Below are 16,412 nucleotides of genomic sequence, written 5' to 3'. Positions count from 1 at the left end.
AGAAGAGATTCAAAAAAACAGAAACATTTAGCTGGTATACACACTGAAATCAGATTCCTGGGAGATTTCTGCACAATCCACAGAAATAAGTAGACATGTAGAGTCTGTAATTGAAACCTGGCTGAAATAGCGAATGCAAAATTTAAAAACATCACCTGTATTGAGGGCTGAGATAGATCAGAATTCAGAATTTATATGGTAAAACTCTGTGAATATCTAATATACATTTCAAAAATAGCCCCTACAGTGTGGGAACCCATGCCAAAATTCTGCCATGTCAGAAATCCTGTGCTTAGGCTGTATGCTGTGACCTTCGAGTTGCTGACCTTTACCTCATGAGGTCTTGTGTTCTAGGCTATCCTTGGACTATTTACCTTTGAAAGAAGTAGGGAAGTCTCAACTTGGAACCACCCAGAGGATCAAAGAAGTTCTTTATAGGGAACTACTCAGAGAACTAGGAAGTTCTCCAGGGAGCAATTCAGGCTATTGTATTCTTGCCTGGGGGCTAGGGTGAGAGAGATTAAAATAAATCCTATTGACCTTGCTCTCTATATATTCTTACTAGTAGGACATTAAAGTGAATCCTGATCAGAAATTTCCTGACTTGATTCATTATTTCTCATGTCTCTGTATCCTACTTTCAATCCCTACTCCCTCTTTCAGGTGAACCCTGATTTGATATTTCCCGTGGGCTGGGACCCGACACTATAGCTGTGTGGTGGAAGGCCCACTACAGAGTCACAATTGAGTCGTAGAGAGAGATACACACACCTTTTCTCACAGCACTTTAGAGGCAGAGAAAGGAGAATCCTGGGTTTGAGGCAAGCTGGAGCTACCTTTAAATTTGAGGTCAGTTTTAGGCTCTTAGAGAAAACTTGTCTCAAAAAGTATATCAAATATGTTGAGTTGTGTTAGGTAAACTCTCAAATACTCAAACGATTACAGAAGAAATAAACTAAGAAGTCAGAATGGAATTAAACATCCAAAAGTCATCAAGTGTGTTTCATAGTAGTATGAAGCTGAGCAAGGAGAAGACCAGTGTATCAGAAGAGTTAACAGTAAAGCCTGTCAAAACAAAAGACAAGGGTACGAATGTGAAATATGAAAGAAGATGGAAGAAAAGGATGGAAGAAAGGAGGAGGAAGGAAAGGCAGAGAGAAAATGTGAGTAGATGGAAGGAGAAAAGGTAGGGGAAAGTAAGAGATAGGAGAAGGAAACAGGGGAGAATGGAGAATGAAAAGGAGGATGAAGGAAAAAGAGAGAAAGGAGAAGATGAAGGAAGAAGCAGGGAAAAAAGAAAGGAATGAAAGAGGGGGAAGGGAGGGAAGGAGGGAGGGAGGGGTAGAGGAATGGAAAGACAGAGATGGAGGGAGAAAGGAAGGAAGGAAGGCAAGCAGGCAGGCAACAACTACCACTACCACCCAATTTTTGTTAAAGGATTAAAATGTTATCTTTAACCTTCAGTAAATGAAAATAGGACAAGTACAAGAGAGCTCTTTAAGAACATTAAAGCAATAACCTATGGGGGTGTCAAGATCACACCTTTTTGTGCATACTCTCTAATTTTGAGTCAATGTGTATATCTGTGATAAGTGGATAAGTGTTCATGTGCTTCTATGTCTGATGGATGAGGCACTTGGCAGAGATAATCAACCAGAATGCTGCATGGGTTTATCCAGTGGTCAATGGGACTCTTACAGTATATACTTTGATTTATTGAATGATGGTACATCCATATAAATTGATGCTCTGCGTGGTGGCGCACGCCTTTAATCCCAGCACTCGGGAGGCAGAGGCAGGCGGATCGCTGTGAGTTGTGAGTTCGAGGCCAGCCTGGTCTACAAAGTGAGTCCAGGATGGCCAAGGCTCCACAGAGAAACCCTGTCTCGAAAAACCAAAAAAAAAAAAAAAAAAAAAAAAAAAAATAAATTGATGCTCTGTTTAAATACTTGATGAATCTCTAACTGCATCTTCTCATACATGGGCATTTGGAACCATGCTTTGAAAGCATACAATGCAATCTTTAAGACTTCAGCCACACTTCACCTCTCTAGTTTTGGTGTCACCGCTGAATCTTTTCAATATGAGTGTTGGTTCTAGAGTTCATCAGAATTGTACCCTCTTTCATATTTATGTTGCCTTCCTGCAAAATGCAAAGGTGGAGACCAGATTATAAATTACAGGAGTCAGATCTCTCCTTTCACCATACTTATTCCAGGAATACAAGTAGTCGGGCTTGGTGTAGGCATCTTTTGTTTGTTTGTTTGTTTGTTTGTTTTCTTTCTTTTTTTCTTTGTTGTTGTTGTTTGTTTTTGTTCTCTTTGTTTTGTTTTGTTTTTTCAGACTGAGTTTCTCTTTTTAGCTTTGACTGTTCTGGACTGGCTTTGTAGACCAGGCTAGCCTTGAACCCAAAGTCATCTGCCTGTCTCTGCCTCTCTAAGTGGTGGGATTACAGGCTTGGACCATAACATCCAGCTGGTGGAAGGCATCTGTAATCTCCGAGTCATCTTCTGGGCCCTTCTATTATTCTTCATAACTTAACTTTATATCCTCACCCAGGCTATTATAGTCCACTTCACAGCCCACCTGTTCAATGCCTTCAGATCCACTACTAATCATTCCTTAATATCAAAGACACTATGGCATCCATTATCGAAACTAAAATGCACTCTGTAGTAGTCACAAATGTCTTAACACAACAATCACTGGAAAAAAAAGGAAAAGAAAAAATATAAAAAGAAACTAGGGGCCCTAGTGACATGATTCAATGTGTAAAGTTCTTACTACACAAGTATGAGGAGCAGAGTCTTTGTTCCAGGATCCATCCTGTGGATTTTTACTATCCACAGTGGGGAACCAGCCATCCCTAATGAATCCATGAATTCTGTTTCAGAATATATTGCAGACAACAATGAAGGAAAACACCAAATGCTGGCCTCTGGTTTCTATATGCAGCCATATATGCACACATATATGCACACATTTCACACCATAATTTTAGGGGCATGAATTTGGATATGTGGTTATTAAGTTTTTTCTTAAGTGTCAAAATAAATTTCATTTAAAAAAGTGAATGAAACATGATATATTTAATTTATTTACTATAATTTATTCACATTACAACATGATTGCTATCTCCTCACTCTTATCTTCCTTTTCCCACCCTCCCTCCATCTTTTACTCTTTTCCCCTCCCCTAGACCTCTGACATAAGGGGACCTCCTCCCCTACAATATGACCACAGCCTTTCAGGTCTCATATGGATAGCCTGCTCCCCCTCCTCTGTGTGCCCACCAGGCCTCTCCACCAAGGGGAAGTGATTAAATTGGGACACCAGAGTTCATGATGCACCAACCAAGAACAGTGCAAGCAGAGAGCCTAGCCTCCTAGTTCAGATGTAGCTGATGGACAGCTAATTCTCCATGGGGGCAGGAGAAGGGGAAGGACTGTGTCTTACAGGACCTGTTGCCTATGATTTGATCACTGCTCCTTGGTGGGGCTGCCTTGCAAGCACACAGAGGAAGGGGCAGCAGGCTATACTGATGAGACCCTTTTATTTTCTGTCAGGAGACTTTAGAGATACCTTAGATCCAGAGCCATTGTCCATGGATGGCACTGCAATTAGCCCACTCAACAGAAGCCTTGATGAATTGGTTTAATAAAATATCAAAGTGCCTATTCATTTTAGTACTGCTTTTGTTTTAGTGTATCTTTCCAAGATCTCATTTATCTGGATTACCCATGTATGCAGCAGAAATTATGTCTGGGTTAATCATGGCAATTTATTACAGTGAAGGCCATTAAAACTTTGGTTAATGGTAATCCTCAATGATTAATTTACTCATTGCCCCACATCTGCTTTGGGGACTTTGGAAATATTCTCTGAATGAATTTAGTAACTCATATTCTGGCCTCAGAGCCTTGGAGTGATAACCTTTCTCCTTAACTACTCATTTTTTAAAATATATGTACAGATGCAAGTAATTGTTGAGCTCTAATATGGCTTTACTATGATACCTGTGCTAGTATGGATAATTTTAGTATAATTATAGCCCATGGGGCACTATAAAAATCAGTGGATGTGTGTTTATAAAGCTGAAAGATGTTCATAATATACCAGCATATAGGCTGGAACTTTACACAAGATTGCAAGAGAAAGAAATGATAATTGACTATGATAAGCCAATAGTTAATCAAACAGAAATATAAATTAACCCTATTATTACCTTTCATTAGTAACAACCATTCTCATGGAACAACTAGATGCCTAAGCTCAAAGTTCTCATTTCTGGCCTAGATAACTGTTATGGATAGACACATCTCTACTGTTAGATGGGACCCCGATTACCAGCCAGTGACATGTTCAGCTTTCTAAGCAAACAGCAACACAGCTAGAACAGCAACACAGCTAGAACAATGGCTACCAAACTTTCTTAATTTCTTGAAGTCAAGTGTCATGTGGCCTAAGTCACTTCCAGGAGACAAGGACCACAACAGCCCTCTGACCAGGGATGGGCAGAAACCAAACAGCTAGCCCCAGAAGACTAACCTGACACAACTGGTCCCAACTGTCCCAGCCTATCCAGATTCCACAGCCTAGCTGGGATTCTCACACTAGTGTGAGTAGCAGGGCAAGTCAGGAAGATAGAGCAAATATCTAGCCAACCAACAACAATCAAAAGGCAGTAGTTGGTCTCTCCTTGGCAAGTACAACATAGATCCCTGGTTGGAGTAGGCAAGAACCTAAACAATTTCTAGAACACAACAGGGGTTCAAGCAGTCTAGGGTGACCTGAGCCTAGGTCCCAAAGCCCCAGGGCTTGATGGCAGGCTATTCAAGGCTCAACCAAATATAGGAAAACCAGTTCTACCTCAAACTGATACTGGAGCTGAAGAGCACCAGCACCTTCCTTGGCTGACCCTGTGGGGAATCCAGGGTGTGAAGTAAAGTCTCCAGGATGCAAAACCAGGGTGCCTGCCTCTCTTCAGGGAATAGTTTCCTGTCCACCATGGGCAAAGGACCTCAACCTAAAATTACTCACCAACAAACTGCGCTAAACAATCAGTTAAAGATCCCAGAAGATACCTCCAAACATCAGACACATCAAGATGATTAAAGGCCAGTGTAGAAACATGAACAAAACTCAAAACAATATGGCATCTCCAGATCCCAACTATCCCAAAAAAGCATCCTGCAGAACTCAAGCACAATTGAAATACAAGAAAAAGATCTCAAATTCCTAGTAATGATTATGATAATGGAGGAAACAAATAAAATCCATAAACAAGCACAGGAAGAGGCAGCCAAACAGGTAGAGGATATAAAAGAGGCCTATAGCAAGTCATTGTAACAAATCCAGGAAAATTCAATCAATCAGTTGAAGGCAATCAATAAAAAAAATTCAAGATCTGAAGATGAAAATGGAAACAATGGTAAAGACCTGGACAGAAGAAAAATGGGAAAGAGAATGCTTAGAAAAGAAAGCAAACAACACAGAGGCGAGTTTCTCTAACAGAATCCAAGAGATAGAGGAATGAATCTTGGGTCTAGAAGATACCATCTTAAGTCTTGAAGCAACCATCAAAGAAAATGCTAAACCTGAAAAATTCCTGACACAAAACATTCAAGAAACCAAGAATACCATGAAAAGATGAAACCTGAGAATAATAGACATTGAGGAAAGAGAAGACTCCAAGGCACAGAAAATATTTTCAACAAAATCATAGAAGAAAATTTCCCAAATGTAATGAAGGAGATGTCTATAAAGATACAAGAGGCCTACAGAACACCAAATAGAATATAACACAAAAGAAAAACCTCTCATCACATAATAATCAAAACACAAAATACAGAGAATAAATAAAAAATTTTTAAAAGTGGCTACAGAAAACAACCAAGTGACATTTAATGGCAAACTTTTCAGAATTACACCTGACTTCTCAGCAGAGACCATAAAAGCCAGAAAGGCCTGGACAGAGAGTCGGCCAGGCCAGACTAATACCCTGCGAAACTTTCAATAACCATTGATGGAGAAAACAAGATATTCCATGACAAAACCAAATACAAAGAATATCTCTCCACAAAGCTGACTTTACAGAAATTAATAGAAGGAAAATTCCACCCCAAAGGGACAAGCTAAAAAGAAAACTACAGGAAATAGATAACTGTGCCATTGCAAAAAACAGCCACACAAACTCTTCATGGTAACCAACATCAAAATTAAGGATCTTAACAATCACTGGTCATTAATATATCTCAACATCAATGGACTAAATTCTCCAATAAAAAGACACAGACTAACTTAATGGATGAATAAACAAGATCCAACATTCTTCTGCGTTCAAGAAATACATCTCAGCCACAAGGACAGACATTACCTCAGGGCAAAAGACGGGAAAAAATATTCCAAGCAAATGGTCACAAGAAGCAAGGTGGTGTAGCCATTCTAATATCCAATAAAATAGAGTTTCAACCAAAATTAATCAAAAGATATGATGAAGGACTCTTCATACTCATCAAAGGGAAAGTCAACCAAGATGACATCACAATTCTGAACATCTATGCTCCCAATACAAGGGCACCCTCTTTTGTAAAAGAACTATTAACAAAGCTTAAACCACACATCAATCCGCACACATTAAAAGTGGGATACTTCAACACCCCACTTTCACTGAAGGATAGGTCATAGAAACAGAAACTAAGACAAGAAATAACATCATTAACAAATCTCATGAATCAAATGGATCTAACAGATAACTACAGAACATTTCACCCAAACAAAAAAGGATATACCTTCTTCTCTGCATCTCATGGAACTTTCTCCAAAATTGATCACATAGTGGGTCACAAAGCAAGCCTCAACAGATATGAGAAGATTGAAATAATACCTTATATCCTATCAGATCACCATGGCATAAGACTGGACTTCAACAACAATATAAATAACAAGAAGCCTACACACACACACACACACACACACACACACACACACACACACACACACGGAAACTAAATAACTCTCTACTTAATGACACCGGGGTCAGGGAAGAGATAAAGAAAGAAATTAAGGACTTTCTGAAATACAATGAAAATGAAGAAACAACGTACCCAAATTTGTGGGACACATTGAAAGCAGTGCTAAGAGGAAAAATCATGGCACTAAGTGCCTTCATAAAGAAATTGGAAACAACCCACATAAGCAACTTAATGATAGATCTGAAAACCCTGCAAAAAAATAAAGAAGAAGAAGAGGAAGAAGAAGAAGAAGAAGAAGAAGAAGAAGAAGAAGAAGAAGAAGAAGAAGAAGAAGAAGAAGAAGAAGCAACACCCAAGAAGAGTAGATGTCTGGAAATAATTAAACCCAGAGCTGAAATCAATAAATTAGAAACAAAGAGAATAATTCAAAGAATCAACAAAACCAGTTGGTTCTTTGAGAAAATCAACAAGATAGACAACCTGTTAGCCAAACTAACTAAAAGGCAGAGGGACACTATCCAAAGCAACAAAATCAGAAACAAAAAGAGTGACGTAACAACAGACACTGAATAAATACAAAAAATCATAAGATCCTACTTTAAAGGCATATATGCCACAAAATTTGAAAATCTAAGGAACATGGACAATTTCCTTGATCAATTCCACTTGCCAAAATTGAATCAAGATCAGATAAACAAATGCAATAGTCCTATTTCTCCTATATAGAAATAGAAGCAATCATTCACAGTCTCACAACAACAACAACAACAACAACAACAACAAAGCCCAGGACCAGATGGATTCAGTGCAGAAGTCTACCAGACCGTCAAAGAAGAGCTAATACCAATACTCTTCAAGCTACTCCAAAAGAGAGAAACAGATGGAACATTACCAAATTCATTCTAGGAAGCTACAGTCACATTGATACCCAAACCCCACAAAGACCCAACAAAAAAAAAGAGAATTTCAGACCAATTTCTCTTATGAACATTGAAGCAAAAATACTCAATAAAATACTTGCAAAACGAATACAAGAACATATCAGAGATATCATTTACCATGACCAGGGAGACTTCATTTCAGGCATGCAGGGATGGTTTAATATACAGAAATCCATCAACATCACCCACCATATAAACAAACTGAAGGAAAAACCCACATTGTCATCTCCTTAGATGCAGAAAAAGCATATGAAAAAAATCCAACACTCACTCATGTTTAAAGTTTTGGAAAGATTGGGAATACAAGGCATATACCTCAACATAATAAAGGCTATATACAGCAAGCTAATAGCCAAAATAAAATTAAACTGAGAGATACTCAAGGACATTCCTCTAAAATCAGGGATCAGACAAGGCTGCCTATTTTCTCCATATCTCTTCAATATACTTCTTGAAGTTCTAGCCAGAGCAATAAAACATCAAAAGGAAATCAAGGGTATCCAAATGGGAAAGGAGGAAATCAAATTATCCTTATTTGCAGATGATATGATAGTGTACATAAGTGACCCCCAAAATTCCACCAGATAACTCCTATATCTGATAAATACCTTCAGCAAAGTGGCTGGATACAAAATTAACTCTAAAAAGCCAGTATCCTTCCGGTATACAAATGACAATCATGCAGAGGAAGAAATAAGAAAAACTACATCCTTCATGATAGCCACAAGCAATACAAAACATCTAGGAGTAACTCTAACCAAGCAAGTGAAGGACTTGTTTGAAAAAAAAAACTTTAAATCTCTAAAGAAAGAGATTGAAGATGACATCAGAAGATGGATCTCCCTTTTTCAAGGATCGGGAGAATTAACATAGTAAAAATAGCCATCTTACCCAAAAGCAATTTACAGATTCAATCCAATCCCTATCAAAATACATACACAAAATTTTAAAGACATTGAAAGAACAATTCTCAACTTCATATGGAAAAACAGCAGCAACAACAACAAAAAAACAGAATAGCAAAAGCAATCTTATACAATAAAAGATCCTCTGGAGGAATTTCTACACCCAATCTCAAGTTGTACTATAGAGCAACAGTAATTAAAACAGCACGGTACTGGCACAGCAATAGGCTGGTTGATCAGTGGAATCTAATGAAGACCCAGAAATGAATCCACACACATATGGTCACTTGATTTTTGACAAAAAAGCCAAATCTAATCAATGGAAAAGGGATAGCATCTTTAACAAATGGTGCTGGTCTAACTGCATGTCTACATGTAGAAAAATGCAATTGGACCCATATTTGTCTACACAAAACTCAAGTCCTGTTGGATTAAAGACCTTAAAATAAAACTAGAGACACTAAATCAGTTGGAAGAAAAGGCAGGGAAGAGCCTGGAACACATTGGCACAGGAGACAACTTCCTGAACAGAACACCAACAGCCTAGGCCTTAAGGTCAACAATTAATAAATGGGACCCCATGAGGCTGAGAAGCTTCTGTAAGGCAGGAGACACTGTCAACAGAACAAAGCAACAGCCTACAGACTGGGAAAAGTTCTTCACCAACCCTACTTCTGACAAAGGTCTAATATCCAAAATATATAAAGAACTCAAGAAATTAAACACCACCAAACCAAATAACTCAGTTGAGAAATGGGGCTCAGAACTAAGCAGAATTCTCAACAGAGAAATATCGAATGGCCGAGAAACACTTAAAGAAATGGTCAACCTCCTTAGTCATTAGGGAAATGAAAAATCAAAACAACTCTGATATTCCATCTTATGTGCATCAGAATGGCTAAGATCAAAAATTCAAGTGATATCACATGCTGGTGAGGATGTGGAAGAAGAGGAACACTCCTTCATTGCTGGTGGGAATGCAAACTAGTACAGCCAAATCTATCTGGCACTATCTCAGAAAACTGGGAATAGGGCTTCCTCAAGACCGAGCTATTCCACTCCTTGGAATATACCCAGAAGATACTCCAGCACACAACAAGGACATATGCTCAACCATGTTCATAGCAGCCTTATTCATAATAGCCAGAACATGGAAACAGCCCCACTGTCCCTCAGTAGAAGAATGGATAAAGAAACTACCTCAGCTATTAAAAACAAGGAATTTCCAAAATTTTTGGACAAATGGATTGAACTAGAAATGATCATAATGAGTGAGTTAACCCAGAAGCAGAAAGACTCAAATGGTATATACTCACTTATATCGAGACACTAGCCCAAGGAGCATATCCCATGAAAGTCTTCACCTACCAGGAAAGTGCAATAGATGTGTGGACATCCTATTGGGACTCTAGGTGAGAGAAGCATGGGAGAATTGGGAAATAGAAGGATCCAGAGGGTCCTAGAAACCTACAAGAAGAACATTATGATGGGCAGATCTGGGCCCAGGGGTCCTGCTCAAAATATGGCATCAACCAAGGACAATATGTGCTGTAAACATTGAACCCCTACCCAGATCTAGCCGATAGACAGGACATTCTCCACAGTTGAGTGAAGAGTGAGGTCTGACTTTCACATGAACTCTGGTGCCCCGTATTTGACCACGTCCCCTTGATGGAGAGGCCCGGTGGCACTCAGAGGAAGGATAGCAGGCTAACAAGATACTCTGTACCCTAGGATCATATACAGGGGTAGGAGGTCCCCCTCAGTCACAGTCATAGGAGAGGGGAGTAGGGTGAAAGTGGGACGTAGGGAGGTATGGGAGAAAAGAAGGGATGGGATAACAATTGAGATGTAATATGAATGAATTAATAAATAAAAAATGGTGAAAAAATGTAGTTTTTAAGAATCTTTGGCAAGAAGTTGGTTATTTAATAATGTTTCTGTGTTTGTTTCAGGTTTTCCCCCCAAGTATTTACATATAGAGTATTGACCGATCTTATTTTTATTTATGTGTATGTATGCATATCTGGTGTAGGTATGTGTCCAATGCAATTCAAAAGAGGGTGTCAGATTCCTGGAGCTGAAATTATAGGCAATTGTGAGATACACAATGTAGTGTTTGAAATTTTGTCCTTTAGGAGAGCAGTGCTTGCTCTTAGCCACCGAGCCATCTCTCCAGTCCATCCACATGCTTTTCCTTAGGGTCATTTTTCTCATCTATGTTAACAATCTTTAGTGATAGCTCTCCAAGTGTGCCCAGAAAGCCTTTCATCAGAAAAAGACAGCAGGGAAATATAGTGGCCAAGGCCTGATAACCAGGAACTCGTCAGGAGATTCAGATCCCATCCTCGCACCAACTACATTTATTCTAGGATAAGAATTCAGCTTCTGTCTTTCCTCTAAAATATGTGTAACAAAGACACAGTTTTATGACTTGAATAATGTAACATTATAAAATGCTTATAAATATTTCTTATGCATGTGATGCAGAGCTAATTCTGGGTCCTACTCAAAAAACTGAAAGAAAGAGAATCCCCTCTCTTTCTCATCGATTCTCTCTCTCTCCTCTTTCCTCTCTCCCCTCTCTCTCTCTCTCTCTCTCTCTCTCTCTCTCTCTCTCTCTCTCTCTCATGTGTTTGTGTGTGTGTATGTGTGTGTGTTTGCATTCATTTGTATGAATGTGGATTGTGGTGAAGCACAACATATATTTTGAGGTCAGAGGTCACATTTGGCTTCCACCTTCCACCTTGCTGAAAGTTGGTCTCTATTGCTCTGTGTGTGTACTCCAGGCAATCCTAGGTATGAGCTTCTACAGATTCTCTCATTTGCCTCCTTTCTCTATGTAGAAGCACTGATATTATAATTGTTCATGCTATGAGCGTAGAACCAGGTTCTCTGTGGTTTCTGGGGACTTAAACTCAGGTCCTCACACTAAATATAGCAAATGCTTTTTATTCACAGAACCATCTCCCCAGCCTGAATTTAAACCTCTTGACTTGGCAGCATTTTAACAAGTTCTTCAGATAATTCAAGACTGTCAGTTTTTGAATCCACTGTTTTCCATTAGGAGCCTTGATGAACTGAATCCATCAGCATGACTAATATAGAAAAACCCAACTTATGTACCTGTTAGAGCCTTATAATTGCACCTGGCCCAAAATCCTTATGAAAGATTCCCCTCATCTCTAATTAAGTGAGCCAATAAAGCATGTTTCTGCAGTTGCTGTCATCTGAAAATAATGGATTTCAATATGCAGCTTTTCTCAGCTAAAAACTAGGTAGCTTTTCTCTATGATCAGTTTCCCCAGGATAATGACAGATTTCCACCAATATATTTGCATATATAAAATGTCTGCATAACTGGGACCACTGAGACTTTAGGATGCTCTCTTCTTTCTGAAAGGACAACACATATTCTCTATACAGGAAGAGAGAAGCTCTTATATGAAAACATAGCTTCAATTATTTTAAGAGAAAAATGCCAATTGTGCATGGTGGCATTTTAGTGTGTTCTTGCTTTTATTCCTGAAGGGAATTTAGAAGTGATGTGAAATCTCTTGCTTTCCTGGTATGCATTTTGTTGTTACAGTCAATTTTCACAGTTGCCCAGGACCATAGCAGCTGGACAGATGGCTCAGAAATTAGGAACACCCACACAACAGCTCCCATTTGTCTGTAACTCCAGTTTCAGGGGCACTGAACCCCTCTTCTGACCTCCTTAGGCACTAGGCATGTACATGGTATACAGACATACATGCAGGCAAAACACAAATATGTATAAAATAACTATATTTTTTAATGGTATCATACTCTGGACCAGATTTTCACATGTAAGGGGACAAACTCAAGAAGGCAGAAGTACCCACTCCAATGACTATTTGATCAAAGTTGAGGCGCAGGGACCTGTCACAGTTCAGGGACTCTGTGACTGTAGAACTTCAAAGAAACTTCAAGAATACAAGTGGACATTAGCTTATTTATTCATTGTTTATCTTAAAACTGCTTTTAGCGTTGTGTATATGTATCAGGGGAGGGGCATGTGGGTGTTGGTGTCTGCAGGAGCTAGAAGAGAGTGTCTGGTCCCCTCTGAGTTGAGCAACAGGGTTATGAGCTACTCCGACATGAATGCTGGGAATAAACGGGGGTCCTATACAAGCATAGCCAGCACTCTTACGTGCGAAACATCTCTCCAGCCACCCTTTGCTTTTATATTGATGAACGTTTTTATACAGGACATTTAAAGGTTTTACAATCCAAAAAATTGTACTTTACTACTGAACTGGAGTTGAGAATTTTACAGTAATAGTAACTGTGGGTTGAACCACATGTTCCCCAGACCACAGTGGAAGCCCGACCTGGTACTTTACTTTCATTTCTACTTCTGTGATAAAATATACCAACTAAAAGCAACTCAGGAGGAAAGGGTTTATTTGGCTTATGATTCATTATATAGTCTATAATACAGAGGTCAAGGAAAGAAAGTATTATATCCAAAGCCGAGAGCGGAGAGAGGAGAAATGCACCCATACTGCCTGTTGCTTGCTTAATCTCCAGTCTTTTCTACGTAATTGAGGATGACTTTGAACTTCCGATCCTTCTGCCTCCACCTCCTGAACATGGATTGTAAAGCATGTCTAAGAATGTTTTGGCACAACCCTTTGCTCCATATAATTAATATATGACAATAAACTAAATAAGAAATTCCACTAAAAACTAAGAAAAATGTTTATATTTAATTTTATTTATTACATACAATTCAGCTTTAAGCTGCATTATAGAAAAATGAGGGCTTGGTGCTGCTTTACACTTGAAAAGAGCTTCAAGTATGTATAGCTGGCCTCCTCTAGAGACACTTCCTGTCACCATCATTAATGTTGAGTGGAAGAGCCCAGGCTCTTTTGCATTTATAAACTTTATTCCTTCCAGATCAAACATTGGTTTTCTTTGTACACATGGTCTCCATTGGGGCATGCCACTTCCCCGGGAAGTCTCAGCTCACTGGCTGATTCCAAATCGTGTTTAGAGTTGCCTGAAATAGTCTCAGAACTCACCAACACTATGACTTCCTGCTAATAGTCCAAGTTAGATGACAGTGTAAGTATAGGGACCCTCAAAATGACCACATCATAAACCCCATAACTAGTGAATATGGTCTATGGTAAAAGAATATAAAACTAAGTACCAGTTGATCTTTCAACAGAAAAAAAAATGAGTGTGTAATTGAAGAAGAAAATTACACACAAATCTAGCTTGATAAACCAGTTAGTTTATCAAGGTTCCTTACAAAAGCCTTATTGGTTCCTTAAAGGCAGTTGCATTACTGGAAAGCCTACCCCAGCATAGGTGATGACTCACAAATGCTGCATCCTTTGCACAACTTACAGGCAGGTCCACTGAAGAAAGTCTGTTTTTTCTGGCATCTTTATCGCTTATGCAACCTCGGGGATAGGGATTTGTGATTTGGGGACTTAGGAATTTTGTACTTTCTGAGCTTCCTGAGCCCTGGGAGGGTCTTCTCCAACCGCTTTGAGAGAATGCTTCAATTTATAAACAACAAAAAATGGCTGGAGAACAGGGAAAGAAAAGTCACTCTAAGACATGTGACAAGGATGCAGAAAGCTCATTATAAGCCAGCTAGTGCAAGCAGCTTCTAAGAGAAGCTGAGAGAAGCCTTCAGCTTGTACTTTTCCAGGCTAGAAAGAAGATATTCCACATGGCTGCTTATACCTTTCCCTTTGGCTATTACATCACTAAGACAACAGACACCCAAAACATAGGATTTTCTCCACAAATCTCATAATGGGAGATGATCAAAACCATGTCTACAATGTTAACCAGAAAAGGTGCTTGTCTCCAGAAGGAAGAGATGGTAGAGTAGACTGAAGCAGAGATAATAGCATTGGATAAGCCTAAACTTTGGCCAGATCCTAGTTATATTGCCTTCTGGTTAAACTTAAAACTTGCCAAGCCACCAAGGAGGACAAGGGCAGATGGTCACTGGGATTCTTTGCTTGCCTCCTCAAGGTGGCCACATGGAATAAATCTCCCTTTACTGCTTTTCACTTTTACTTGTCTCCTTAATTGTAATTTTGAGGAAGGGTGGATGAGCCTGGCAGCTCTCAGAGCCCAAGCTCTGACAACTCCACTAGCACCTTAATAGTTAAACACAGAGTGCCTTGTATTGTAACAAGGGAAGAGCTGAATTCTGCCTGTGATCTAGATCATAACACTACTGGGCAAAGGGGGGGATCCCTCTTATTGTTAAAAGAACTTAAGAACAGGTTTGGAAGGAAGTTCAAGGGAGCTCAAGGACATAATTTCTAATCATTTAAAAGTGAACTTCTGGGGCTGTATGCTGTAAATCTTGTCAGGTGCCCAGAGGAGGAACATGAGAAAGAGAAAGAGAAAAAGTCATGTCTTTTGACTTAAACTGAAGTCACACATGTGAAAGACAAGAAGTTACAAGTGGATACTTGAGTTTTGTGAAGAACAAAATCCCAATGTCTTAGTGAAAACATTCTTAGGATAGCCAGGTCACTGACCTCTCCTATTGGATGGTTAGGTCTCTACCCAGGCCAGGGGTTCCACTCTCTTGACTAGAAGGAAAGATTTCCCCTTGGGAGCCTTCAATGTTACTGTAACAATACAAAGAGAAATCTTGATTTGCTCATGAAGAAAAGAAAATTTAGACAAAATCAATCAAAAATTAAAAAGAAAATAAACAAATTAATAACAAAAAGAGAAAGATCTTTCTTGGCATCACCCAGGAATCTTCCCCCTGACAGTCAATGAAATGCTTGTTGAATTTATGACCTACAAGAAAGCCGATTTGTATCATTTAAAACCAGTAAGTAGACTTTGGTAAAAGTGTTTCCACAATATAGAGAAGAAATGTGAGGGTCTTTCAGAACCCTGATCTTAAACCTCATTTGGACAAAATGTTGATTGAGTACTGCACTGACACTGTAAAGAACATGGTTGATACATGAAAATTTCCACACTGACAGAGACATAAGGCAATATTTCATGGCAATAACTTGTTTGCATGAGTGTTTGATTAACACAGAATTAGGGCAACTTTAAAGTACAGTCTTAATGGACAAGTAGAGAGAAAGGTTCAGATTTCACCTCCTGAATGCAGCTTCCTCAGAGGCCCACTGTTAACACACCAATTGCACATTCCAAGACTCTGAAAGAGTCAACAAATTGCGTGATGTTTTCGGGAAAATGTTATGAGGGTGATTACATTCAAGGCAGCCATTAATGTACTTTTTTTCTAACTAGCTTGGTATCACCAATGGTATGAGGAGATTGAATGATGCATAAATACAGCCTCCAGGTGTGCCTCAGCTCCATAAGTTGTAGGACTAGGGATGTCTTTGGTCCCACTTACCAGAAACTTACCCTCCCCACTGAAGATGCCTCAGTTTCTTTGCAGAGCCAAAGTTGAAAGGCAGTGTACCGAGAGATAGTATACTCACAGGCAGTGTACCAAGAGGCACTATCTATTGTCTGCTTGTCCCCATGGTTCCAGAAAGCCAAGTTCCTGTGGAGCTGGTAACTCAAGAAAGCCACACAAGGCAATAAAATGA

The 16,412-nt window shown here is 39.3% G+C and overlaps 1 protein-coding gene across 3 annotated transcripts in view; it reads right to left on the bottom strand.

Moving 5' to 3' along the window:
* DPP10 (dipeptidyl peptidase like 10) overlaps positions 1 to 16,412 on the bottom strand; it is a 1,517,748-nt gene that overhangs the window by 279,404 nt on the left and 1,221,932 nt on the right. The window lies entirely within an intron of this gene.

This window comes from Acomys minous (assembly GCF_964271855.1).
Source record: "Acomys minous genome assembly, chromosome: 1".
NCBI lineage: Eukaryota > Metazoa > Chordata > Mammalia > Rodentia > Muridae > Acomys > Acomys minous.
This window is presented reverse-complemented; position numbering and strand designations above follow the sequence as displayed.